The sequence below is a fragment of the Lepus europaeus genome, chromosome 4, assembly GCF_033115175.1.
Source record: "Lepus europaeus isolate LE1 chromosome 4, mLepTim1.pri, whole genome shotgun sequence".
Taxonomy (NCBI): domain Eukaryota; kingdom Metazoa; phylum Chordata; class Mammalia; order Lagomorpha; family Leporidae; genus Lepus; species Lepus europaeus.
The window spans coordinates 144,827,373-144,853,663 of NC_084830.1; the positions used below are offsets into that span (position 1 = coordinate 144,827,373).

The 26,291-nt window shown below is 57.2% G+C and overlaps 1 protein-coding gene across 7 annotated transcripts in view; it reads right to left on the reverse strand.

Moving 5' to 3' along the window:
* Positions 1-26,291, reverse strand: part of JADE2 (jade family PHD finger 2) — a 126,693-nt gene that overhangs the window by 45,721 nt on the left and 54,681 nt on the right. Inside the window, exon 1 of one of the 7 annotated variants that reach the window (XM_062189132.1) lies at positions 2,105-2,168. The exons of 3 other annotated variants lie outside the window; for them this stretch is intronic. The gene's annotated coding sequence lies outside the window, so the exon portion shown is untranslated. Of the gene's footprint in view, positions 1-345; positions 436-613; positions 698-1,425; positions 1,494-2,104; positions 2,169-26,291 lie in introns of those variants that run through there. 3 more of the 7 variants (XM_062189133.1, XM_062189131.1, XM_062189130.1) reach the window with 3 other exon arrangements.

The window sequence follows — 26,291 nt, forward strand, 5'->3', positions numbered from 1 at the left end:
GGCGGCCCCCGGAAGGTGTCTGGGACCCGGCCGGCTGCACGTGAGCCCAGCGCGGGGTCATGTGCACCGGCTCAGCCCGGTTCGGCGCCCGGACGTGCTGCGTATCAACAAAATGAAACTCGGGGCGACCGGAGGGCAGCGGGCTCCGGGTCCTGCGCGCCCCCGCCCGCGGCCGCGCGACCTCTCCCCCCGCCTCCCCGCGCCCTGCTAGCGCCGCAGCCCCTCCGCCCGGCCGGAGCCCGCGGGGCAAGTTGCGGCCCCGGCGCGCCCCCGCCCGCCCGCGCCCCCTCGCCGGCCCGGGGGCGCTTTGCCGCAGTCATTAATAAAGGAGGTCGCCAGGCTCACCCTTCCAAAAGTTGTTGCTGCATGCGCCCCCGCCAGCCTCCCCGCACTGTACTCTTAAAACACGACTGACCAACATGCGCAATCTCTCTCCCCTGTGCTGTGCATCCCCCCCCCCCGCGCGCGCTGGCTTCCTAGAACAGGCAGCCAGCAGGAGAGAGAGGGAGCGAGCGAGCAAGAGCGAGCGAGGAGCGCTGGCGGATCTGTTGCAAAAACACCAAATAACGCCGTGGAGATGCGCAGGGCCCATCCGCCGCGGGCTGCTGCTTACCTTGCTGCGCGGTGCCCTCCCGAGGGGCGCTGCCCTCGGCTACGCGCCGCAGCGGGGACCGGTGCGGGAACGATGCTCCCGAAACCAGGAGCTCCCGGGGCCGGCGCGGGAGGGCGGGGGGCGCGCATCCATCCGGGGTCGCGGCGAGGGAGGCGGCCGGGCCCGCGGCGTCCCCGGCCCCTCGGCCCTGCCGGGGACGGGCAGCCCGCCGGACCCGAGCCGGCGCCGCTAGGAGTGAGCGCAAAGTAACTCCATGGACGCTACTCGGCCCCCCCCCAAAAAATACCCTCCAACTGCGATGGCCGCGGTCGGCACCATTCACCAACCCCCTGTGTATGTTTCTGTTTCTTTTTAAACCAAGACTTCCTTGTGATCTCTTTAGAAAAAAAAAAAATGTGTTGGGGTGGGGGTGGGGTGGGGGCGGGCAGGAGGAGCGAGAGAGGGGGAGTAGCCACTTTTCTCTTCTGCGCTCGGATCTCCGCCGCCCCCCGCCCCCCGCCCAGTGCCGGGCTCCGCGGCGGGCCCAGGTAGCGCTGCGGGCCCCGGCCGCCCGCGGACTCCGGGGCGCCCCCAGCCCGCCCTGTCCCCGGGGCCGGGCCCGCTCGGCGGCTGCGCCCGTGCAAGTCCCGTCAGGTCCGCTCACACCCCGCACACTCACACGCGTTCCCCGCCCCTCCACGCTCTCGCTCACACTTTCTGCTCACACCCCGCCCCCTTCGCGCCCGAGACCCGGGCGGCGCCCCCCGCAACCCTAAAAAAAAAAAAAAGCTTATACTTAAAAAAAATCTTTTGGCGCCATATTAATGACGTACTTAAAATTTGCCATTTCTCCCTGCGTCAAAAAGACGTTTCTTTGCAAATAACAGCCTGGAGGCGACACTCGCGGACGGAACGAGACTCGCACAGCACCCCGCCCCCCGGGGCTCCGGCGCCGGGAGACCCTCGCCCGCGGCCCTGTCTCTGAATCGCCGGTTTTAAAACGCGAATCGCATAAATCGCGTGGCGTTTCGCAGCGCCAGAAGTGAGCAGAAAGTGCTGGCTGGAGCGGAGGGGAGGGGCGCGCACGACTCTGGGGGAGGGGGCGCGGCCCTCCCCCCCCCCGCCCGCACCCACGCCAAATGGAAACTAACGTCCCGGGCGGGGGACACTGGAGCTCGTGGGCGACCTCCGGGGGCCGGGGGCGGTTCGCAGGAAGGGTCCCTCGCGGGCTCGGCGCCCCCTCCCCCCCTCGGGTGCCTCCCGGCGCCCGGAGCTGCCCCGCATTTCCGGGGGGCGGGGAAGGCGGTGGTGGGTGGGTGGGTGCTCGTCCCGGCCGCTGGCAGGAGTTTGCCCCGGAGCAGCCCCCCCAGCTTGTGCCTCCCGCTCCGCCGAAGGGGTTAAAAACCGAGGGGCAACTTCCAGGGTCTGGCACTTGGCGAGGCGGCGGGGCGCCCCTCTCCCCACCCTGCGCCGCCGCGCCCCTCCTCCTCCGGCTCCACTTCCCGACTTGACCTTGTGGTGCACAAACAGTGCGCTCGGATCCTCGCAGTTTCTGGAAGAGGAGCCGGGGCTCGCCAGGCGGTGGCCGGGCCTTGGGTGCGTTCCCGGAGTCGCGGGCCACACCCACCCTGCCCGCTGCGCCCGCCGCGCTCACCTTTCTCTCGAGGAAGGGGCAGGGCCGGCCTCCCGCGTGGGGAGGGGAGGGGGCAAGCGTGAGGCTCCTGGGGATGCGCGCCGCTGGGGAGGGGGCGCTCTGGCCTCCGGGCGGAGGTCGGTGCGGGGACCCGGGGGGCCGGGCCCAACATGGCCAAGGCGTCTCGGCCAACTTTCCCCGCCTCGCTCTTGGCTGCCCCTCGCAGGTGAGCCGATGATGCTCGCAGCTCCCTTCCTGCTTTGGGGGCACGTGGGTGAGGTGTGCCCGGGGCCTCCCTCTCCAAGACTCGGGGTTGTTTATTCTTCCTTCCTACCCCCACCCCCTTCCGCGGAAAGATAAATATTCAATTTACATAGGGTGACATTTATGTGACAATTAAGAAGATTCCCCGATGGAATGTTGTGAACACATTTGCTTATAGGAGAAATAAATCTAATAATAAACAAACTCGTAATAACAGCGCAAATCCTCTGACAGGGCGGATTGTCTACACCACAAAGAGGGAGATGATGGATGCTGAAATAAGCAGTTTTTGCAATAAGAAAGAAATCCAAGCTCAGAGGGAGTCACTACAACAGTTCCCTTCTTCAGCCAGTCCAGGAGGGGCTGGGTATCACCTCCCACCCAGATGTGGCTCTGACTCTCCAGGGGGGTTGGTAGGATCCTCCCAGGCCAGGGAACAGGTGGCGCAGGCTGCCAGAGGTAACCCAGTGGCAAAACACCTGGGTTCAGATCCTGGCTTTGCAGTTCAGAACCTGTGTGCTGGGGATAACTGGGTGTCTTTTTCCTCTTGGGTGGAATGGGGTGACTTGGAGGGTTCCTGAGGTCTTATATGCACATACACACATGTAAATACCACACACATGGATGTAAGGACGTCCAGATCTGTGCTGTGTACGGAAAGCCGAGCTCCGCTCAGGGCCCAAGGTGAGCGCCAGCACTGCATGGTGCCTGCGGCTTTGGTTTTGTTTTGAGGGGTGAGAGTGCTCTCTGAAGCCTAGTGGACAGCAGACCTGGTGGTCAAGGTCCCATCTCAGCCATAGGTCTGGAGGGCAGACCTCAGTGTTTCCACGCAGAGGTCAGCAGCCTATAAACTGGAATGGGAAAATGCCTTGGCAAAGAGTTATGAAGTGGGCTGGAGAGATGGATGAGGACGGCATGATTCCTGGCTCCTGGCTTTGGCCTGGCCCAGCCCCAAACATTGCTGGCACATGGGGAGTGAACCACAGGATGGAAGAACGAACTTTCTCTCCCTCTGCCTTGCAGATAAATAAAAACATACATAACAGTTTTAAGAGCACTTACGCCAGCGCCGTGGCTCACTAGGCTAATCCTCCACCTGTGGCGCCGGCACACCGGGTTCTAGTCCCGGTCAGGGCGCTGGATTCTGTCTCGGTTGCCCCTCTTCCAGGCCAGCTCTCTGCTATGGCCCGGGAGTGCAGTGGAGGATGGCCCAAGTGCTTGGGCCCTGCACCCCATAGGAGACCAGGATAAGCACCTGGCTCCTGGCTTCGGATCAGCGTGGTACGCTGGCCGCAGCGCGCCAGCCACGGTGGCCATTGGAGGGTGAACCAACCGCAAAAGGAAGACCTTTCTGGCTCTCTCACTGTCCACTCTGCCTGTAAAAAAAAAAAAAAAAAAAGCACTTGCTCTGTGCCGTTTCATCATCTTACCTTTCAGAAAGACTCAGAAGCTTACGCCAACAGTCACATGGACAGTAAGTATGGGCAGGGTTGGGCCCCGGGGTCAGCTAGTCAGGGACCTGTGTGGTTTCCATGTCACCGCCCTGCCACACATCACAAGTGTTATTGGTTGGACTGGAGCTGGAGGACCTGCGTGCTGTCGCTTTGCTCCGGGCTGGTTCCCTGACCTGGAGTGAGACCCAGGCCCCCTAAAGCACCCTGGGAAACACCTGTTGTCCAGGTCTGAAAGCCCCCTCCAAGTCCTGGCCTTTCCACAGCTCTTGCTGCAGGTTCAGGTTAACCTTGAGCGTGCTAACAGAATGATAGCGATAAAGCTAATTATAACTCCTTAATCTTCATTAGAAGTCTCACGAATCACTCATTAACTTTTCACAGGAAAAGATCCCGAAGAAACACAGAGTGCTTGGAGAAGTAATCACTTAACTTTCTTCAACAAGTATTCGCTGGGCGTACTAGGGTCAAAACTCAAAACAGAGAGAAACGCCTACCCTTGTGGAATCTGCTTCTAGTGGAAGGAGATACTGACTTTTATAAAAGGAAGAAAACAAATAAACAAAATAGATGTTTGGGGGGGTTTAACTGCTATGGGGAAAACTATGGGCAGTCAGCAGTGTGGGGCTGTGACCTACGCCAGGAGTAAGAAGTGAGGGGTGAGCTGTGCTCGGGGGGATACAAAGGGCCTTCCGAAAGCATAGGGAAAACGTGCATGGTGAAAAACCAGGCGTGGATTCCAAAAACGTCCGTGTCAACATAAACATTTTTAAATGCCGCTTTCCGCAAACTTCTCCCAGCTGTTTGCGAGGGTGAGCCCGCTAGGCCAGGGCTGCACAGCCTGAAGTTCGGACACCTCCCTCCGCAGGTCTGCAGGGAGAATTCAGGGGGTCCTGACGGTGGATGAGGAAGAAACCACACTTTTTTTTCTCACTCATTAAAATGCAACATGTTCTTTCATTAAGAATCCAGACAACAAATCCGTGATATCACCATCACCCGTGACATCGTTGCTAGAAGAAATCACAGATATTTTCATATTACATTATAGCTTTCATAAATATCTTAAACTATCATGAGATTCATTGCTGCCTCAAAATTATGCTGCTGGTGCTTATAGCTTAATGAATTAATACAGTGCACATCTTAGGGTACTTCTCATTTGTTGGATATTTTGAGAGTTGTATTTGGATCTCCTTGGGTTTTCCCATACCTTACGGAATTTTATATTATGGATTGGAAGGTGTCATAGTCAGGAGTATCCCCAGACTGCCCAAAGCTGTCCTTGGCTTACAGGAAAGCTGAAGAACCACAGTCTCTACAGAAGCCAGTAAGTGGACGGCCCCGAGGCAGGAATGTGTACCAGGAGGGATGTGTGCACCGGGCCTGGTAGGGCGTCGGAAGGGATTTTGCTGGAGTGATAGGCAGGCTTTGGAGCAGAAGAGTGACATCGTGTGACACTGGGTTGTACAGGTCACTTGGCTATCATCTGGGGAACAGACCAAAGAGGGCAAGCCACAAGACCATCAGGATAAGAAATCAGGTGAGAGGTGATATAACCTCGAACCACAGTGGTTGCCACACAAATGCCGAGAGGTTCTGTATCTCAGACTTGTGTCTGTTGGGTGGTGGCTCTGACGGAATTTGCTGGAGTGTGGGAGGAAGTGGGATGTGGAGGGTGACTACAGGTGTGACCCCAGCCAGTGAGGAAATGGAGTTGCCATTAACTGGGATGGGAAGGTTTGGGGGAAAGATGAGGAGCCCAGCACCGGACACGTTAAACTCGAGGTGCAGATGAGCCCCCTGCGGGCCGGCACTCAGGGCAGCTCCTACTCAGAGTGGTCAGGAGGAGGGTAGTCTTTAATGCCTTGGGACTATTTGGGCTCATCAGAGAAGCGAGTGCAGGAAGAGAATGGGTTTAAGGATGGCCCTGGTGAGCACCCAGAGAGGTCTGCAGAGGGGAGAGAAACCATTCAAGATGTTGTTTACAAGCAGCATGCAGAGACAGGAACATCCTGAAAGGCAAGGGAAGGGAGTGTATGGAGCTGGGGGGCTGCTGCGGGTCGGATGAGCTCAAGACTGACTGATCACTGGGTTCAGCAACAGAGAGGGCACTGGTGACCTTGACAAAAGTGAAATAAGACGAAGCGTGACGGGCGGGAGTGCAAGAGCGGCTGGCCAGGTTCAGATCTGTTAAAGCCTGTCCCCAGATGCCACCTGCAAACGGTAGCTGTGAAACTTCAGTTCAGACAACTTCTTCTGGGTTCTTCTGTGTGCTAGGCAAGGGAACGCGTGCTGCAGACACTGAGAAAAGAAACACACAGACGGACTTCCAAGAGTCCTGAGACCAGCAACCTGTTGACGACTCACACACAAAGCAATACACCCGGCTGAACACGCACGGTCAGCATGGACATCAGTTTTTCCAGGGCGATAGACCGTTTGGTGAGAAGTCTGGACTCTAGAGCCAGGCAGGCTTGGGGTGGAGTCCTGTCTCCACCATTCGCCAGCTCTGTGACTTTTGCGCCCGTTTCCTCTTGTGTGCGCTAGCAAAGCAATCGTTTCCCAACTTGAGGGTGCCTGGGAAGCTCGTTATCAAAGCAGGTCTCTGGGCTTCCTCCTCAAAGGTTCCCAACAGACAGTTCTGGGGCAGGGCCCGGGGTGTGGCACTTTGAAGAAGCACCTGGTCATTCCTGATGGTCTTGACCACGAACCACACTTGGTAAAACTCTTGAGAGCATGGCCACGTGGTTCTAAGAACTGGCCAGGCATGCAGGAATGGCTCATTAGTCAATGCTGTTCTCACTGGGAGCCAACTAACTGGCAATTTGTCTCTGGAGGCAGGAGTCCAGCCTACCTTAGGCACCCTAAATTGAGAAACTAGCCTGAGCTTTGTTCACGTTCATGCACTGAATATTTATTGAGTCCCTGCTAGGTGCCAAGCAGTATTCAGTGGCTGCAGATAGAGAATATCTGATGCAATTATTTGCCTGAGTCATCCAGGTAGACAGAAGCCCAGATATGGTTAGCTACCTCTCTAGCGGCCCGCCTCTGTGCCCGGAGAGAAGTCCTCATCTGGGTTCCAGTCCACTGCTTAGCGCAATGGCTCTCCAATGATAACACGTACTCAAATCACCTGGGATCCAGTTCAAGTACAGAGGCTGATTCAGTAAGTCTGGGGCGGGGCCTGAGAGCCTGCACTTCCAACAAGCTGCCGGAGGCTGCTGCTGCTCCAGAGATCACACTGCAAGTGGCTGGCATTAGAGATTAGGAAAATTGGGTCAGGGTGCCTCCCCTAGCTGTAGGCTTCCTGAAGAATCCTGGGTAGATTGCTGACGGCACCGACGCAGGTAAGATTTGCCCACACTTCCCCTCTTCGTCTCCTGTGTTCCTGGGATCCAGCCTTCACCCTTGCACCTGCAGTCAGTGGCACAAGGCAGCCACCATGAGTGGGACAAGCACGCATCCTGGTGGTCACTCCATCCATATTTCCCGAGTGCCCACGCCGTGGCAAGCGGTGCAAGGCACATAATTCAGGAGCCTGCTGGGCCCCAGGCAGAACCTGCAGCTGCCCAGGGCTGTGCCAGTGGCTGAGGACTGCCTTGGCAGGATCCAGACCTGGCACTGGCAGAGGTGGACATGCACGCTTGGGCAAGGCACCCCTCCGGAGCCCTCGCCAGCCGGTTCAGAGTCTGTTCTGACCAGTCCCAGGAGACGTGTGGAGCGTGTGCCAGCCGGGCCACCTGTCCCCTCTCAATCTCTCAGACCTGCCCCGTGGCCGCAGATGGCAAAAGGCAGTCAAGCTCCCTGGGGCGTCCACGTGCCTCCTGGAAGCTGGCAGCAGCCAGTAACTCAAGCCCACCTGCAGTTCAAGGGTGAAACAAGCTGGTCTGAGCTGCAGCCCCTCGCCCAACCCAAGACCCACTGAAAACCAAAGGCACTAGCTCTCCAGAGCACTGGAAGCAAAGCCTGTCACCTTTCCCAGGCTTCTGATGACTCAAAGCCCAGCTCGTCCACGTGACAGTCATGCCACGTATTCACCAATAAGCCTACAGCCACGGCGCAGGTGAGCCAGCACGAACACCTACACAGACAAGGCCCAGTGCTGGGATGGGGCGTTTCTGGCCCAGAGCCTGTGTTTGTGGGATTTAGGTCCCTGCAGCAAGACAGGTCCTTAAGAATATGCACAATGGTCAAGGCAAAACAAGCCGCTGCAGGACCTTGGGGTCCACACGGTCAATAGAGTGTCCTGGGGAAGGCCTGGAGATAGTCCCACATACACAGGGCAACTCGGACGACACAGGCGGGGGAGACATGGGTGTCTGCCTGGTCCTCAGCCAGTCAGCAGCCCACGGGACCAGGCAGGATGCCAACCTCTGTGGGCTCCTGCTGAGGAGGGAGCTGATGTCCATTTGCCAAAGTGTATTATGGAGCTGCTTGGGGCGAAGGAGGGATCCCCGAGTTGCCCCAGGTTGGAAGCAGAAGATGAGATTAGGAGTGTGCATTTCTGCTTTCAGGAATCTCCCCCAAGGAGACCCCCCAAAGTGTGCACGAAGCCTGTGTGGGTTTTTTGTTTGTTTGTTTTTTAGGATTTATTTTATTTATTTAAAAGGCAGAGTTACACACACACACACACACATACACAGAGGTCCTCCATCTGTTGGTTCACTCCCTAGATGGCTGCAACAGCCAAGGCTGGGCCAGGCTGAAGCCAGAAACTAGGAGCTTCCTCCAGGTTCCCTACTTGAGTGTAGGGGCAGCACTTGGGTCATCTGCTGCTGCTTTCCGAGGGGCATTAGCAGGGAGCTGGATCAGCAGTAGAGCAGTTGGTTCTCAAATCAGTACCCACATGGGTTGACCGCAGTGGCTTTATCTGCTTTGCCACAATGCTGGCCAGACAAAGCTTGTTTAAGAAGAGTACTGGGGGCTGGCATCCTGGCGTAGCAGGTTAAGTTACCACCGATGACACCAGCTGCTCTGCTTCCTACCCAGCTCCTGCTAATGAACACGGGAAAGCAGTGGAAGACTGCCCGAGTGCCTGGGCCCCTGCCAACCATGTGGGAGACCCAGATGGAGTTCCAGGCTCCTGGCTTCAGCCTGACCCAGCCCTGATTATTGTGGCCATTTGTGAATGAACTGGCAGATAAAAGATCTCCCTTTCTGTTAACTCTGCCTTTTGAATAATTAAAATAAATATTAAAAAAAAAAAAACAGGGGGCTGGCACTGTGGCGCAGCGGGTAAAGCCGCCGCCTGCAGTGCCAGCATCCCATATGGGCGCAGGTTCAAGTCCCGGATGCTCCATTTCCGATCCAGCTCTCTGCTGTGGCTTGGGAAAGCAGTGGAGGATGGCCCAAGTCCTTGGGCCCCTGAACTTGCATGGGAAACCCGGAAGAAGCTCCTGGCTCCTGGCTTTGGATCAGTGCAGCTCCAGCCATTGCGACCAGTTGGAGAGTGAACCAGCAGATGGAAGACCTTTTTGTCTCTCTGCCTCTCCTTCTCTCTCTGTGTAACTCTGGCTTCCAAATAAATAAACAGATCTTTAAAAAGAGATAGAGAGAAAGAGAGACAGAGAGTGAGCAGTCATGACAGGGTTGTTTGTGACCTTGGGAAACTAAGAGGAGCTCAAACATCCATGGCTGGAGGCCTGATGAAGCAAAGCACAGTGGGAAAGAACCAAGGCGGCAACAGCGGCCGTAACACAAGGTTTGTGTGGCTGACAGGACTAGCACCTGTCAGGATGGTGTGCAGTCTGACTCCGCTCACGGTGCAAACGAATACCTACACAACACTAGGCTATACTCTAATCTGGACACACACGTATATGCAAGTTTACAGCAAAATAAATAAATAAATAAACAAAATAAAGTCAAGAAGGGCAGGCCCCAGCCCAGGACTGCTGCCCGTGTTGGGCCACCGTGCCACTGGAAGGGGGAGGTGGCCTCTGCACTGGGCCCCCCTTGGACTCCTTCAGGGACAGCAGCCCCCTTGGGGTGGGGCCACAAGCTCCTCCATGAGCCTCCCCTCTCTGCTTGCCCCGGGCTGGTTGGCTTGGCCCTTGCTGGGCCCCTCACATCCTGAGGGCATGCTAGCACCCTTTCATGCTGGCTGCGCTCCCACAGGCAGGGCGGGGCTGGGTCTGAGTGGCCAGGGCCCCAGGTCCCTGCTGCAGCAGGTGCAGTCTCATTTCATCCAACATGGTGCAGGACAGGGCCTGGGCCAGCCTGGCTGCTCAGGTAGTAAAGGTGGGGAGCCCATGGACTGGGGCCTCTGGGCTGGTCACCAGGGCAGTGGATGGACACTGTGGGAGGCCAGGATTAGGGTGCCGGGCTGAGCTGTGCTCGGTGCAGGTCTGGCTGCACACACTTCCCCTGGCAGTTCTGGGCCTGACACTGGGCTGGCTTCAGGCTACAGAAATGACTTAGCTGAGGTCCCTGCCTGGAGGAGACCACAGGGTGGGAGAGGGACAGATACTGGCTTTGGACGTGATCGAGGCTCAGCATGCGGGCAGAAGCAGCATGAGTGGCTGGCCCTGAGATGCCTCGCTCCAGTCAAGGCTTCCTGAATGGAGTCCTGGCCTTGACCAGCCTCCCGCAGCTGGGAAGTGCTCCAGGGTGCAAGGTGGCTGCCCAGGGAGCCTCCTTCGGGCACCGCTGAGCAAGCTCACCTCCCTCAGGGCTGTGGAGGGAGGCAGTGGTGGGGCCAGGGTGCACCTGCAGGACCAGCAGCTCTGACAGATGGTGAGCTGCCTCCAAATGTGCCAGGTCTCCAGCCTGGACGTGGACTGGCACTGGATGCCTGGGCAGCAAAGGAGTAGAGACAAGGAATTTTTGTGGCACTGATCCCCCGTGAGGCCAGCTCCTGGCTGATTATCTGCCTCACGTAGCTCCTCTTGGAGCTCTCCAAAGAAAAAGGAGGCTCCACATTGTCCCGCACCCAGGTTAGCTGGGAGAGGCAGCTGCCCAGGGGGCCGAGGGTACTGCGCTGGGCTGTGAGGGGCTGCCCTGGAGAGCATCTGCCCCAGGGATTCAGCTCCCTTTACCTCCCCGATCCCCAGCTGCCCACAGAGCTCAGGGAAAGGTCAGCAGCTCCCTGGTATCTCATCCTCTGGCTGGCCGGGCTGGGAGGCCCCTTCCTTGGCACACAGGCCAAAGAGGTGAGGGCGCCAGGCTGGAAACCAGATGAGGTAGGACATGAGTCAGCACTCCAGTGGCCCTCTGTTGAGCGGCAGGAGGAGGGCCTGCAGAAGGAAGAGAGAGGGTGCACACACGCAGGTGTGCCCGTGTGTGGTGCACGCTCACACACCCACCGAGGCAACACCTCTGGAGTCCCTGTCTTCTGTGCTGTTTGCCCAGACAAGCTAAAAATAATTTCCGCTTCACTTTAGGATTTTCTGTTTGATGCACAAGGTGCTGGCCCAGCAGACGTGCCTGTCTACCCACACTTTATCTAAGATCAACATTGAGTTAAAATGAGCCTGCTTTAGTTATGCATATACGGGATGGCCCTGAGCAAAACGCAGACCGGAGCAACCTGAATTTGGCTGAAAGTTCATATGGATAACAAAACTGGACTGGGCATGGAATAGGGGTGATGGCATTGATGGTGATGACGATGGGATTAAAAGGACCCCTGTAGCCACTGGGGGTGTCAGTAGCCCCTCGTTTCACCCACACATGAGACAGGCATTCAGGAAATACTGATTGCATCTGTTTATGAACATCAAGAGAGAAAGTCCACATTTGGGACACAGGTACAAATATGGAGATAATGACTGCTCATTCATTGTCGACAGAGGACAACTAAATGACAGCTTGAGTTGAAAAGTCAGCTTATTAGGTAGACGGTTGAGGCGGGGGAGTGAGGCAGTTATGCAACTGGGAGAGCAAAATCTAACAAGGAATGATAGATTGGCAAATGATAGATTGATAGAGGGGTGGGAAGATACAAACTGTGGCCAGGTGACAGGCTCACAGATCCACGATTGGATGCACAAAGCTAGGTAGACAGGTAACAATACCGTAGAAACACAGCAGGGGAAACAGACAGGAAGAGCAGGCATTGCAGCCAGAGGGCTAAGCCCCCACTTGGGATGCTCACATCGCACACTGGAGCGCTTGGTTCCACTCGCAGCTACTCGCCTTCGAACCCAACTTTCTGCTAACGCGCTGGAAACACAATAGATGATGGCTCACGTGCTTGGGTCTCTGCCACCAACAGAGGAGACCCAGATGGAGTTCCTGGCTCCTGCTTTGGCCTGGCCTGGCCCTGGCTGTGGTGGGCATTTGGGGAGTAAACCAGTGGTTGAAAGACTTCTATGTTTCTCTCTGTCTCTCCCTCCCTCTGTCACTCTGGCTTTCAAATAAATAAGAAAAACTTTACAAAAAGTCAAGAACCCAACAAGAGGAGAAAGAAACTATGATAGAATAATGACTACATGCAGAAATACCCATGCGTACTCCCGGCACCTGTGACTCTCTGACCTCAGCTGCCAGAGGTGACTGAGTTGGGGACCTTGTGGTGGGGACAGTCGCCTGGCTCACCCAGGGAGGCCCAGTCTAACCACAAGGCAATCGCTGGCCTTTCTTCCTCTGTGCCCCAGCCTCCTCTGTGTTCTTCTCCATCCTGGACTGTCAACCTCGTTGCTACCTCCGGCCCTGTGAACTTGCTGTTTCCTCTGTCCCTTTCCATCACCCAGTTCAGATGAGAGCTGCCACTCTGCTTCCAGACTTTTGTCCTAAAGCCTGGGGTACATGCTGTTCCTAGGAACTGCGCTGGGGCAACAACACAGCCAAGTTCCTAGCCTGTGCTGGCTGGCACTGTCCCCAGCCCCAGGTCCCGCCCAAGGTTGCAGGAGAGAGCAGTGTGCATGAGTCATCGGGCCACAGACACAGCCCCCTTGTTGGACGGACCTGCGCGGTTATGTTGTGGCTAACTCCAAGGGCCAATGGCCCCATTGAGAAGGAAGGTCAGGAATTTCCCCAAGTTCACCAGATTCGCACCAGGCCAGGAAGGAACTGGAGAGCAGAGGAGCTGGGCGCACCCGACTGAAACCTAGCTGAGGCACAGATGCCCCAACTGAAGCCAGGCCAGGCTTCAGACGAGCAGATGGCACACAGCGGTCTCCCTGGGGCTCACCGCCCCTCGACCATCCTGCCTTCACCTCCCATTCAAGGAACAGCCACAGTGACCTGGCCCAGAGCTGCCCTACCCTGAATGCACCTGCCCACCAGCCAGGAGAAAGCCTGGCCAGCAAAGCGTACAGATGTGCTGATGAGAGCTCAGAGTCAGGGAGCACAGGGTGCTGATGGTGCTCGAGGCCCCACCAGAGGCCTGGGCCAGGTCATCCTGGGCTGCAGGACTGCTGAGGTGGGTTGGTTTCCCAGGGCTGCTGTGAGGAAGTAGCAGGAACTGGCTGGATTATAGCAGTGCCATTTTATTCTCCACGCTCTGGGGCTGCACGTCCAGGCCACACTCCCTCCAGCTTCTGGAAGTCCCAGGCATGCTGTGCTATGGCAGCACAGCCCCCCGTCTGCCTCCACCTCCCTCGGTGTACGTGTGCCCTCACGCAGCTGGCTCTCTCCCTGTGTATCCGTGCCCACTGCAAACGGCCCTCTTTGCATGACACTGCGTCATGTCGGCTTTGATCTACTGCAAGGACCTCACCTGAGCTTGGTTAGATCTACCACGATCCTGTTTCCAGGTAGGGGGTTAGGACTTCAGCATCTCTGTGTGGGTGTGCAGGGGGTGGGCTCCATTCATGCCGACTGCAGGCCACGGTCTGGAAGGGCACAGAGCCAGGGCCACAGCCCCCCACTGTTGGCCTCCTTCCTCCCCAGCATGAGTTTCGTGCACATCTCTGCCGCTGGGCGGGTCCCTGGCCCTCACACCTGCCTGCCGTGCTCCCACCTCCGGACCCCGGCTCACACAGCCCCAGGTCTGGGCAGCCTTCTCTTCCCGGCTGGCAAGCCGCCTCTTCAGGAAGCTCTCCCTGCTGCTGCCCTGTAGGTGCCTACGCCTTCCTCTCATTTGGAGACTGCCAGAGTCAGGGTTCAGTTAGTCCACGACACAGTGCCCCCATGGGCATCTTCTTCCCTGGCCTCTTCAGCCCCACCCCCCACGCCAAGCCCAGACTCAGGGAGCCAGAAGCTTGGAGTCCAGCCCCCCAGCCAGTTCCAAATCCCCTCTGCCCCAGCCTAGCCCGGGCTTCTTACTGACCTGGGTACATCTGTGCCAGGACATGCCGCCTGTGTGGCCTGACTCCTGGATGATTTTGTTGCTTCAGTCTCCCCCTGCATCTCCCAGGAGCCCTTGCCCACCGCTTGGAGCCCACTGAGCTCCACCAGTGGCCAGGGCTGCAGAGGAGCTGGGCCCACCTAGCCCGCTTGAGGAACCTATAAAGGACTCCCTGACCAAAGGTCTTCCTGACTCCCCTGCCAGAAATCCCCCCCCCCATTAGCAATTGGCTGCAGGAGAGAGCAGGGCCGGGGCTTGCTGGCAGCCTGGCAGCCCGGCAGCCCAGTGGCATCTTGCTCAAGTCCTGTAGGACACCTGGCCCGCAGGAGAGCTGGGGAGGCTGGAGAAGATGGGGCCACTCTGCAGAGCTCTGTCCCTGCCGAGGGGCCACTGAGGCAGCTCTGCTAGCCCAGTTCTGCCCAGGCAGAGAGGCCTTTGGGCCCCAGGACCGGCCCTAGGCTCAGCCTCCTCCTCTCTCCCTCCCACCTGCCCCTGCCCTGCCCTCTCGGCTGGAGTTCCACCCTCACACACTCCCAGGTGCTAGCTGTTAGTGTCCTTTGGACCAGGCAAGTGCTGGGGCCTTGGGGCCCCACACCCAGCCTGGCACTGGCGGGGAGAGGCCCAGAAATGTCCCTCCCAGATGGGCAGGCGGGCGCAGTCCCTGGGAGTCCTCCACCAGCCAGTCCCGTTCTGTCTCATCTCTCAGTGGGAGGGGCCGGTGGCAGGGTCCAGACCTGGCCAACGGCACCTGCCACACTTGGCCTCCACTTCACTGCCTGGACTCTGGGCAGAGACCCCTACCCCAGGCAGGAGCGCAGCAGGGGAGGTGCGCTCACCACAAGACCCCCAAGGGTCTCAGAAAGACTCACTTCTGAGGGTGAGCCGGGCATGTCTAACGAGGCACTGCTTCAGGTGCCTCAGGGCTACACTACTGAGCAGATAATGGAAGCCGAATGCCTACAGGAGGGTTGGCTCCCGATGAGGGGCTGGGGTTTGCCTTAGCCCCAGTGCCCAGCTCCCAGGCCCCCCTCTGCACCCTGAGGCATCAGTGTACGGCTGGCCCCTCGCAGGTCCTCAGGTCCTGAGAGGATCAGGACGGTTCAGGGCTTTGGCTAAGGCTGGCTTTGAACCTGCTGCTTGTAGGACAGAAAGCACCTCTTAGCCTGGTCTGGCCTCTGGTCGCGGGCAGCTGGGTGGGCCTTTCTCCTAGGGTCACCTACTGGCTGTGCTGTTACTGGCAGCAGATTGGAGGGCGCCCACACACTCTGCCACATGGCCCTGCTTGGCCCTCGCAGGCCTGGCTCTCTGCTAGGGGAGGTCAAGTCCTGTGCAGCCAGGAAGCAGACCGCGCAGGGCACAGCAGGGGCTTGTGGCCTACAGTCGAACCCTGAGTACAGCTGCCAGGCTCAGGTATGGAAGGACCGAGGGACACCAAGGGCACCTGTGGCACAGGGCTGGCTGCCTTTGCTACACCTGCCGCCTCTGCTGAGCATCCATCCCCACAGACCCCCTGCAGGGGCCAAGGAGCACGGTCTTGCTGGTCCAGGTCCCGGGCCCCAGCCACGGCAAGTAGCGCACTGCACAGTCTTGGGAGGAAGAACACTTTCTCCCCTGACCACACCCTTGGCTTCTCCGTCCCTCGAAACCCAGACCTGCCCCCTTCCTAAGGCCCCTGCGGCCTGAGCTGGTCAGGCCCTGCTCCCAGGCAGGCAGGAGACAGGGCCGCGTGTCTGAGCGTCTTGGCTCCCGCAGAACCTAGGGGATCTCACTTTGGGCACCACTCACGCTCTTAATTCGAGGGGATGTCCAGATTCAGTGTTTGTGCAGTGGAAGCCAAGGCCAGGACACAGAGTGGGCTAAGGAGGGGCTGAGCTGCACACCGAGCGCCAGCCAGAGCTGGCTGGCAGCCAGCCCCCAGTCCCCCGTGCCAGCGGCCCTCCTTCCCACCTGACTCGACAGCCCCTATGTCTTCAGAAGCCTCCCAGGAAGCTGCTCAGGAGCTGTCCCACTCAGAAAAAGCAGCCGCCGAAGTGTGGAGCCAGCGCTGGGGGGCCGGGAGCCTGAGCCGCTGGGGCAGACCCGCGGGCTGACGAGAGACGAGACGTTACCGAGTCGATGATTCAACTTCCTGCCTTTTGAGAGTGCCCAGACCACAGAGGCTTTCTGCCTCGGAGGAGGGGGCACCTCCCTGCGGAGGGCCAAGGACAAGGCCCCACCGCAAACCGCAAGGACCGGGCGGTGCACGGCGGCCAGACCAGAACCCTGGCCACCAACTCCCAAAGCACCCCCCACCCCCCACCTAACGGTGACTACTCAGGATGGCCAACTGTCCCCAGGTTGCCTGGAACTGTCCAGTTGTAGCACACACACAAAGTCTCGGGCCCAGACAAAGCAGAGCCGTTGGTCACTCCATTCCCACCCCTGGCACAGGGCAGGCCTCATGGTCTCAGCGACCGTGAGGACAGCACATTCTAGAAGAGGGAGCTGGCAGGCGACGGCCTCAGGGCCTGACCTGGCCTGCTGCCCGTTTCTGTACAGCCCACGAGCTAAGAACAATTTTTATGTTTTTAATGGTTGCAAACAAAATTAGGGAAGGCTAATACTTCGTGACATGTTAAAATGATAGGAAATTCAAATTGCAGTGTGCATAAATCAGAGGTTCCTTTGCATCTAGTCTCTGGCTGTGTCCACACAGTGAGGTGGAGCTGAGAGGCCGCAAAGCCCAGGAGAGCCGCGGCCAGATCCTGATAGCCCGCTGACCCCTGCTCCTGAGGCAGAGCAGAGGTGAGGGGGGCAGTGGCGCTTTTGTGGAGAAACCCCGAACCAAGGGAAGGGAGAGAGAGGAGCGGGTGGGATGGTGCAGCCCTCACCCAAGATGCAGCAGGGGAGCAGCGAGACAGGCTCCCGGCACAACTTCCCCCAGGACTCAGTTTGCCCACCTGCGCGGTGGGGTGAAGGCAGGGTGCTGTGAGGCCTGGGCTTCCCTCTGACTGCAATGGCTGGCCAGCCGAGAGCCGACTCTGTTCTCGGTCAACCTCCAGACATTTGGCTGTGACCTCATCAGGTCCTGCCCTCTGAGCCCAGCGATGAAGCGTCTCCTGCCCCCAGAGCGGGTGCTGGGCCAGCCCGGCTCATGCTCCCGGGCTGGGGACGGCTCTCCATCCACACTTCCACAGGGGACAGCAGCACCTAGGGCGGACCAGGCACACTGCACTCCCTCTTTGCCTTTTATCCAGACTTCAGAGACCTTTCGTCCCTGAGAGAAGGTAGGGGGGACCTTTGGCCCCAGCCTCCCCACCCCCATCAGTTCCCATCGTTGGAAACTTCTCGATTGCCAAGCCAGGTCCTGAACACCGATTGCCAAGCCAGGTCCTGAACACCGCTGAGCTGAGCCGGCAGGGAGTGGGTGATGTGGGCGGAGCTGAGCAGTGCAGAAAGACCCCAGCGAAGGTGGCACCCGTGCCCTGGCCCAGTGGGAGGAGGCTCTCCTTCCTCCGGAAGCTGCAGGAAGGTGCTTTCTGGGCAGCCCCAGGCCCCTGGCAGGGCTGTGGGGAGCTGGCCTCTGCTCAGCCCTGACAGCAACCCTCTGGTCTACACAGGCAAGGCCAGGGCCAGCCCCGCACAGGCCTCCTGTGTGCCTGTGACACTCTCAGCTCCCTCCTGGGACAGTCACCCACCAAGCCACCTCCCTCTTCCCCTGTGTCCCCATGCCTCTGGTTGCTGACATCAGGGGACTCAAATAACCTAGGCTCAGCAGAAGTCCCCACAGGGAGGGATGCTCAGCTTCCGGGCTCTCCCTGGAGCTCCTGCCTGCAGTACGCTGGGTCACAGGGCTCTTTTATTTATTTTAGGTAAGTTTGTTAATTGAAGTTCATGGAAAAAAAGAATTAAAAGACAAGTTTATTTTGGTTCAAAAAAAAAATTAAATGCACACACAGTTTTTGATAATCCCGTTTTCCACGAACTTTTTGAAGACTCTGTATACAGAGGAAGGACACAGATGCCGGGTATAAAGCTCCTGCGGCCACACTTTGGAGTGTCCAGCCCCGGTGACCCTGCTCCTCCTCCCATCACCGCCCCAGCTGGCCGCTACCGGGCCGCTATTACCACGGGTTCCTTTTGCCTATTTTTGAACTTTATGTCAACAGAAATCATACAGCATGTACTATTTTTATGTCTGAGTTCTCTTGCTCAATGAGACTCAACCATATTGTTAAGTACAAAATCCTTTGTTTAATCTCATTGCTATATTCCATTTTATGACTACTACAATTTGTTTATTCATTCCACTGTTGATGGAAATCGGGGTTGCTTCCAGCTTGGCTAGTGCGAATTGGGCATGTCTTTCAGGATATGTATGTACAAGACTCTATGCTAGGAATGTCTGAGGGTACTTTTAAAAGTTCGTGGAAAGTGGAATTTAAAAATAAGTTTATTTTGGTGCAAAACATTTGGAAACTTCTATCATACATAGCTTTCCCATAGTAGGCATTTCTCATGACATCTTTTTAAAAGGTTTATGTATCTTATTTGAAAGGCAGAGTTACAGAGAAAGGGAGAGAGAGAGAATGATTTTCCATCCATTAGTTCAATCCTCAAATGGCTACAGACGGTCAGGGCTGGGCCAGGCAGAAACTAAGAGCCCGAAACTCCATTTGGGACTCCAACATGGGTGGCTGGGACCCAAGTACTTAGGCCATCTTCTGCTGCTTTCCTGGGCACATTAGCAGGGAGCTGGATGGGAAGTGGAGCAGCTGGGACTCGAGTCAGTGCTCATAAGTGATGCTGGCAGGTGCCACAGAAGGTGGCTTAACTCACTGTGCCACGACACTGGCCCCCCATGAACTTTTTGAAGACCCCCCATATGCATGGATTTCAAAATTTTTTGCACCAAAATAAAATCATCTTGCCGGCGCCGTGGCTCACTAGGCTAATCCTCCGCCTTGCGGCGCCGGCACACCGGGTTCTAGTCCCGGTCGGGGCGCCGATCCTGTCCCGGTTGCCCCTCTTCCAGGCCAGCTCTCTGCTGTGGCCAGGGAGTGCAGTGGAGGATGGCCCAAGTGCTTGGGCCCTGCACCCCATGGGAGACCAGGATAAGCACCTGGCTCCTGCCATCGGATCGGCGCGGTGCGCCGGCCGCAGCGCGCTACCGCGGTGGCCATTGGAGGGTGAACCAACGGCAAAGGGAGGACCTTTCTCTCTGTCTCTCTCTCACTGTCCACTCTGCCTGTCAAAAATTAAAAAAAAAAAATAAAAAAAAAATAAAATCATCTTTTAATTGCATTTTCTGTAAGTCTTTTGAAGTAGGCTCACACATTTAGGAGAGGAGCTATGAAGCCACAGCCTAAGGCTGTATTTCACTTTGGAGGTTGCTGCTGAACAGTTTTCAAACTCTCTTACTCAGGGGCCAATCTTTTTCAAAGCATAGGCTAACACTTCAGGCAATGCTTCTAGATCCTGTGTACATAAAGTGTGCAACCCCCAAGTGTGCACCTCCTCTGATCACAACCCTGTAACCTCACCTGGGGAGCCGGAAACTGGTACTGATGGGGAAAGGCATCGTCTCCACCCATTTCTCAGAGTGCACATTCTGGCCAGGCCAGCTCCAACTGCGGTGCAGAAGTGCTGCCCAGGCAGCCTCCTGTGGCTTCTCTCCTCAAACCGTGCACCAGCTCTGCTGAGTCAGGCCCGCCGGGGGTGCAGGGGGGCAGGGCATGCGCAATGCCAAGTCCTCAGTCCCAGAGGTAGCAGACTTCCTGTGCAGTTAGCAGTGGGGCCTGCCACATCAGACCCCAACTCACAACACGGGGTCTGATAACTGGACGGAATATTGGAGGCTGGGGCCACCCTGGAAAGCCCATGCTTCCTGACTATGGCGAAGAAAAGCCAAGGCTCGCGTGGAGTCAGGCACCCAACATTGTCACATGCTGCTCCCGACAAACAGGGCATCTCCGGGTCTCAGCAGGGCCCGCCACCTGTGCCAAGGCCAAGGCCACCTGTGGACTGAGTCCAGAGCTGCCAGGGGGCTGGCGGGCTGCTGCCAGAGCCTGGTGGGGAAGGTCCTCTTCAGGTTCCCTTCGTAGTTGCTTGTCATCTGGGGGATCCTGATCTCCTTGCCACAGCGTTCTCAAAGGCACAGCCCTCTCCCCGGCCCAGAGTCTTCAAGCCCTAGAAGGGCAGAGCTGACTGCATCTCTGAAGGAACCCCGCTGTGCTTCCCTGGGGAACAGGGCGGGTGCCCCTAAGCTTCCGTTGCTGCCTTCCATCAGTAAATGGACACTAAGGGCAGGTGCCACGGTGAGCTTAGTGCAAGCAGGCAAGGACAGTGGCGGTCAGCCTGCAGCCCGTACTCACGCCCCGCCCCCACAGTTCTCCATCACTATCAGGAGAGGCTGGGCTCTCTGGCGACAATCTGCCAAGACTTGGGCCAAGAACGGCCAGGGGCCCTCCCTTTGAGTAGCATCCTCATGCCAGGAAGGATTTCGTAACAGATCTAAGTCAATTTCTTCAAACCTACATGGGAAACAAGTGTGCGTGGCCCAATCTCCTACCCGTCATTGGTAGGTCAGTCTACAGACGAGATCGGGCGCGTTCAGGGTGGTATGGCCGTAGACAGGTAGGTCAGTCTACATAATAAAAATATTCAGAGGTTTCAGGCACAGCTGGGTCCAGGGACTCAAAAGTGTGTCGAGGACCAGGCCAGTCTTCTCTTCTGCTTGCTCTGGGTTTGGCCCTGCTCTCTGGCTCTGTGGTAGCAGGGCGGCTGCCAACTGACTCTCACGTCTTAAAGTCCAGGTGAAAGGAGAACACCCTGACCACACAGAAGCCCCATGCTATCTCTGAGTGGACGTCCCGGCTTGCCTTGGGTCCCCTGCCAAGCCTAACCAACCGCTATGTAACTCGGCATGGTGCACAACGCACCAGCAATTCTGATTGGCCGGACTCTGTTCACACATGACTCGCATGCCGGGAAATTAACACCACCTGGGGTATGTGAGCTAATAATGACCCGAGTAGCTCCTCCAGTGAAAGCTGGGCTGTTTTCACCAGAGGGCGGGAAGGGGCACTAAGCAGGAACCGGATGTTCTTGGCAGGATTCCTCGGGCCAGGCTCTGTGTATGACGTCGGGGTGCTGCTGCCCGGCCCCTGGGTACAGGGAGCATATGAAAACCACCCAATTCGAGAAAACACAGGCTTGACTCACCCCTCTGGCACCTGGTGAAGTGCCGCTAACCACCAGGTAAGCTGGACACCCTGAGTTCACAAGGGCCACCACCCCAGTGTGGAACAAGATCACCTGGCCGTGCCTCCTTATGCCCAAGTGTGTTCTGAGTCTCTGAGGGCAGGGCCCACAGCTTTCTCCTCTCTGTGCTGAAATACGTAGAGGCTGAATAAGAATCGTGGTTGGGCAGGTGTGCAGTGCCTGCTACCTCAAGCCTCTTAGCACCCACATCTTATTTGATTCTTTGTTCTTAGTTTTGCCTGCTCAGATTCGAGCCCTCTTCCTGCCATGGGGGAGGCCCCTCATTCTGAGGCAGAGCCCACATCCCACCATGGATGCTCAAAGCACCTGTGCTGGCTTTTCCTAGCACCCCGGTGGCCAGGCAAGGGCACATGGACCCCAGAGCTGTCAGTCAAACACAGGCTCCAGGCTTGCCCAGGACCTGGTGGCCCAGAGAAGCAGGGAGCACAGGGATTCCCACGGGTGCAGTGGCCTGTGGAGATGGTGACAGTGGTGGCAGCAAGGCCTTCAAGCATCCGGCAGCGGGACTGGGGCCGTGCTCCTGGCTCTGCCACCTGCGGGGCTATTGCTTCGCTCTGCTCCGAGTCTCTCAGCTGCTTGATAGCATTATGTTTCTGCCTGAATCAATTTAGCCAATCTGCTTAAGTCATTTCCATGACCTACAGCTGGGAACCTTGACCGCTGTGCTCTTTGAGGCGGGACATCCCCCTCTTCTCAGATGGATGGGTTGAGGCTAGGAGACTGGCCCAAGTTCACACAGTGTAGATATCTGAGTTGAACGCAGAACCCTGGACTGGGTGGGACAGGCCTATAACCAGTAGGTGAGTGCCCAGCAAGAACCTTCTTATAAGAAGAGCTGCCTGGGGGTTGGCGCTGTGGCATAGCGGGTAAACCGCCGCCTGCAGTGCTGGCATCCCATATGAGTACCAGTTTGAATCCTGGCTGTTCCATTTCCAATGCAGCTCTCTGCTATGGCCTGGGAAAGCAGTGGAAGATGGCTCAACGTGGGAGACCCAGAGGAGGCTCCTGGATTCTGGCTTCAGATCGGCACAGCTCCGGCCTTTGTGGGCCATCTGGGGAGTGACCCATCGGATTAAAGACCTCTCTCTCTCTCTCTCTCTCTCTCTCTGCCTCTCCTTCTCTCTCTGTGTAACTGACTTTCAAATAATTAAATAAATGTTTACAAAAAAAAAAAAAAAAGAAGAAGAAGAAGAAAAGAAAAGAAACACAATTCCTGGAGCACAGTTTCAAGCTCCTGCAGCCTCTTTCAGCCGTCCTTCCCCTGGCCCATGTCACGACTGCTGCTGGCCCCATGTTCCTAAGTCACAGTCTCTGGCCTCCATCACTTTAATGAAAAAGCCCCTGCACCAAACAAACACAAGCACAGACATTTGCAACTAATTACGGTATTGCTGATCAGTCAAATTTCATTGCAAATTGCATGTTGAAATTGATAGTGTGCGAGTCATGAATAAACTAGGTGTCTGGAAAAGTGACAGGGGCACACAGATTAATAATTCAATTTAGACTCAGCCAGACACTGCGAAGGGGAAAAAGCAGATTAGCATTGCCCCCAGATTGCTTGTTTACCCGCTCCCTCCTGCCAGTGAGCCTGCCTTCCAAGGGCACTGGATGCTGCTCCAGCGTCCTCCCACTTTGGGAGACCGCAGGATGCTGAGTATCCCAGCTTTAATTCTTGGTTTGTAAAATTGCAGCTCTGAGTTGTGCGGGGAGGGGGAGTCAGCTCCATGTTCCCGTCTGCTTCTGAGAAGCCCACCCAGGAGGCTTCTTTGGGGACAGACACCCCGTGCCGCAGCAGATGCACTCCTCCCATTTGTGGTCCCCGGGCCAGGGAGACCTAACCTGCCTTGAAAGCCCAGGTGTGTTCCTCAGCTCAGAGTTGGCTCCAGAAGCCAGAGCCTGAGAGGGAGGGGAGGAGCCAGTGTGTGACTGTCCCTGCCCCTGGAGAGGCCTGCAGGAAGACACCCAGGGCATGCAGAATATACCGGGGGCAGGGGGCAGGTCCCGTCTACCTGGAAGGTGCACGGATACAGCCAGGATGGCCACCTGAGCCTGGCCAGTAATGCTTTGACCTGCGCTGGCTTGGCCAGCCCAACACGGAGCATGAGTGAGTTAAACCAGCCTGCAACGCGCATCAAGCCACTGCCCTCCCTCCACTGGCCTGTGGGAAAGGGGGGGTAGAAAAGGGGAGTATACTCCATTTTCATCCTCGAGCTTGGGAGTCAAACTCAAATGTCTCCAGGAAAGTGGGCTGGTTAAGGACTGGGGAGAGTTGGCCAGCAGAGCCTGCTGGGAAGGCAGTGGCCGGGATTCAGCCCCAGGAGGCGTCTGGGAACAACAGGAGCTGGAATTCAGCAAAAGGTTTAGGCCAAGCATATACACTTGGAAACTGTCAGCAACTGCAGGCTGCTTCAAGCCGGGATGCTGGGGGCAGGCGTTTGGCTTCGCAGCTCTCTCCCTCTCTCTGTCTCTCTCGCTCTCTCTCGCTCACACTCACACACACATCCCACACCACAGCTGCCTGGGTTCCATGTCCACCCCCAGCACCTGACTCCAGCTTCCTGCTAACGCACCCCCTGGGGGGCAGCAGTGGTGGCTCAAGTAGTGGGGTGCCCACCAACCACGTGGGAGACCCGGATTGATTTCCCAGCCTCAGTGTGGCCCAGCCCTATCTGTAGCTGGCATGGGGGGGGGGGAACCTGGTGGATGGGAGTGCTCTCTCTCTCACACAAAGAAGGAAGTCAGGACACTGGAGGAGGTTATCCAGGGAGCCAGTATACATGAGAGATGAGAACAGGTTCAAGGTCTGAGCCTTGGAGATGAGGAGGCTCCAGCAATAGTGCAGAGGCAGGAGGTCCCCAGGGAGAGCTGTGGGACAAGAACAGATCGCTGGGTGCAACCACAGGGAGAGCCCTGGACGAAGCCAGGGTGCTGGGGGCTTAGGCCTGATGGGGTGGGGGCGAGAGCATGTGAAGGCAGCACAGGGGCACGGAGAAGGAGGGTGCGGGTTTGAAGGGGATGCCAGGTCAGGAGCAGCTTTCTCTCTAAAAGAGAAAAACCGCCGCATTTCTGTGCGCGGAGGGAGAGACTCCTGGAGAGAAGGGGTGAGTGCTGGCGGGAAGCCCTGGAGTGGGCAGGTGGGGATGCATCTGGTGCACAGAAAGGGGGGTGCCCTGAAATAGGAGCGGGCCGGCGGGGCTGGTGGGAGGGAAGGCAGAGTGGATCAGCACAGATGCAGGTGGGCGGGGGAGGGGCGGGGAGCCCTGCGACTTCTATTTTCTTAGCAAAATCGGAAGAGGTTGTCAGCTGAGAGTGAAGTGGAGGAGGAGGTGTGAAGCAGTCGTCTAGGAGAGAGGGTGTGAATAGACTCGCGGAGGTAGTGGGCTTACTGGGCCTCAAGAGCTCACTGTGGGAGGGTCAGCAGTGCAGGGGCGGGGTCGGCCTGTGGGGGCAGGCTTTAACCAGAGTCATCGTTTTTGCAGGTGACCACACGGTGTCCAGGGCATGAGTCTAATACCGGGCTGGCTGTGGACTCCAAGCCAAGCAACTAGCAAAGTGTGGCCCAGGGTGGGGGATGACAAAGGTTTGCTGGGACCCCCGCCTGGAGGGAGGATTGTAGGGTGGGGGTGAGGGTGTCCCAGAGCAAGTAAGCTGGAGAGAAAGGCAGTGTTTGTCAGAGCGGGGTGCGTGCAATTGAGATGATGAAGGGATTGCATTGACGGATAAAGACTGGCTTGTGGTCTGGCTTTGGGATCGGTTGGCTGAGGTCTTGGGCAAGGGAAGATCTTAGGAAGGCGGCTGCGGGGAGGAGAGGGTTGTTCCGTGCTGAGAACAACGGTGTGAAAGGCTGCGACAAAGGCCGAGGTTGCAGAGGGTTGATGGAGGCTGTGGGCCAGCAGCCAACATTTTCAAGGAATGAGGGAAGTGACTCAGGGGTCTGCAAGTGACTGTAAGGGGAGGAGCAAGGGGTGACCTCATCTGATGACCTGGCTGCTTCTTTTTTTTAAAACTGTATTTATTTATTTTCTTTGTATTTCAAATGCAAACAGAGGGACAGACAGAGATCTTCCACCCGCTGGGTCGTTCCCCAATATGTCCACAACAGCCAGGGCTGGGTCAGGTAGAAGTCAGGAACTGGGAACTCAACCCAGGTCTCCCATGTGGGCGGCAGGGGCCCAGCTACTTGAGCCATCACCTGCTGCCTTGAAGGGTGTGTGTGAGCAGGAAGCTGGATCCCAGGAGAATTAGCCAAGACTCAAATAGGCACTCTGATGTGGGATGTGGGTGTCGAAGGAGGGGCTTTACTCACTGCACAGCAACACCTGCCCACACTCCCTTTTAATCTGAGAGACAGTGAGTATGTACGGATCTACTCATTCAATCCCCCAAATACCTGTGATGACTGGGGCGAGGACGTACTCCAGGTCTCCCATGTGGGTGGAAGGGACCCAATGACCTAAGCTATCACCGCTACCTCCCAAGGTCTGCATTAGCAGAAGTCTGGAGTCAGGAGCTGGAGGTGGGTATGGAACCCATGCACTCCAATGTGGGACCTGGGCTTCCCAACCAGTCTTAACTGTTAGGCTAACCCCTAAATCTAGGCATGCCTCTAAATGTTAGCCTTTTAAAATGAAATTTTCTCAGGGCTGGTGCTGTGACGTAGCAGGTAACACCGTTGCCTGCAGTGCTGGCATCCCATATGGGCGCTGGTTCAAGTCCCAGCTGCTCCTCTTCAGATCCAGCTCTCTGCTATGGCCTAGGAAAGCAGTAGAAGATGGCCCAAGTCCTTGGGCCCCTGCACCTACATGGGAGACCTGGAAGAAGCTCCTGGCTCCTGGCTTTGGACCGGCGCAG